Consider the following 1,594-nt stretch of genomic DNA (forward strand, 5'->3'; position numbering starts at 1 on the left):
TCCTGTTTGAGAATTTAAGGGAGGGTTAGTGTTAGAGGTATAGTGGAATAAGTCTGCAGTTACTATGCTTATTATTTACCTTATTTCATATATTGCAGACATAAGAGGACAGGTGCATCAGGTGTTCCGGTGGTACGGAAGGTGCAGCAGGAGGCTCTGGATGAATTATGCAGCAATAGTTCTATAGTAGGAGGCTCTGATCCTGGATACCAATTAGGTACAGTAGGAGGTCTGCCCTATACTCACCTTGCAACCATAGCCTTCTGCTACATCGTGACAGCATTTTCTGACTACTGCCTGACCGACTGATCACCCAGTCAGAGCCTCCTACTGTACCTAATTGGTATCCAGGATCAGAGCCTCCTACTATAGAACTATTGCTGCATAATTCATCCAGAGCCTCCTGCTGCACCTTCCGTACCACCGGAACACCTGATGCACCTGTCCTCTTATGTCTGCAATATATGAAATAAGGTAAATAATAAGCATAGTAACTGCAGACTTATTCCACTATACCTCTAACACTAACCCTCCCTTAAATTCTCAAACAGGACAAAGGGTACAACATAGACGCCACATCGTCAGTACCGCCAGAAGCACCTTGCTGCACCTCTCCTACAGGGACAGGGACAAACCAGACCCACCTGCTGCATCTCTTATAAGGACAACTATGATTATTAAACCCAAATAGAACTTATCTACCTTAGGGTAAGTCCTAATCTTATCGTACCACCTGAGAACCAAGTACCTACAATATCAAACCTATTTCTTCTACGACCTTAGGACCTCGAGCCCCCTTTTCAGATAACCATCCCGGACCCGTCCACCTCTATAGGTGGCTCCCTGTGGATCACGGTCCAAGAAACACATCCGCACGTCTCTGTTCTTGTTGCCCACCGATTGCCACAACAACAGCAGGTAAAGTACAACTCCCACTAGTAACCTCTAGTCAATTACTCCTAAGTTCTAATGTACTTTTCCTGCACCTCAGGTATCTAGAGTATGTGAAGCCTCCTACTGACACTAGAGTCCACCGTCAAAAGGCCCTCAGGGTTGCCACAAGGAGATACAGACTAATCATAACAGGTAACCCATACAAATACCAAACCTACCAAGAATCGATACTCTAAGTACCGTAATACCACACCATACTACTATACCGTAACACGGTTCCTCTTTTACCAGGTCCACCCTTCTGCCTCCCAAGCATCGACTACCTCAAGACTCTATGGAAAGCCGTTCTATCCATTAATTCAGAACCATATTTATTAATTTATTTACTCATTTTTACCAATCTCTTATATTGTCTATTTTAGCTTTTTAGAAAAAATCTTTTTAAACACCTGTATCAATAAAGTACATTTTAGTTATTTACTCTCCCGAAATCCTTCATTCACTACCACTAGCGCGAATTTTAAACCATAGGTTATTTTATCCAGTACATCTACTATGGACACTTAGTGGTTCCCTGTCCAAAAATTTGCTGCCTTTGATAGTGAGTAGCCTAATAGCGCCTCCAATACCTACAACACATTATAAATACTTGTACAATTCATTTTCATTAGTATCAGCTGCACTCAACCACAATAATATC

General features: G+C 42.3%; 1 long non-coding RNA gene across 1 annotated transcript; it reads left to right on the forward strand.

Annotated features, from left to right (window-relative positions):
• Positions 1–862: 862 nt before the first annotated feature.
• LOC141215005 (uncharacterized) lies at positions 863–1,231 on the forward strand. Its single transcript, XR_012284155.1, has 3 exons — positions 863–918; positions 992–1,086; positions 1,186–1,231. It is a non-coding gene; the product is annotated as an uncharacterized lncRNA (long non-coding RNA).
• Positions 1,232–1,594: the final 363 nt, after the last annotated feature.

The sequence above is a fragment of the Phyllobates terribilis genome, unplaced genomic scaffold (assembly GCF_046119375.1).
Source record: "Phyllobates terribilis strain yellow unplaced genomic scaffold, ASM4611937v1 Scaffold_230__1_contigs__length_3167835, whole genome shotgun sequence".
In the NCBI taxonomy this organism is placed as follows: domain Eukaryota; kingdom Metazoa; phylum Chordata; class Amphibia; order Anura; family Dendrobatidae; genus Phyllobates; species Phyllobates terribilis.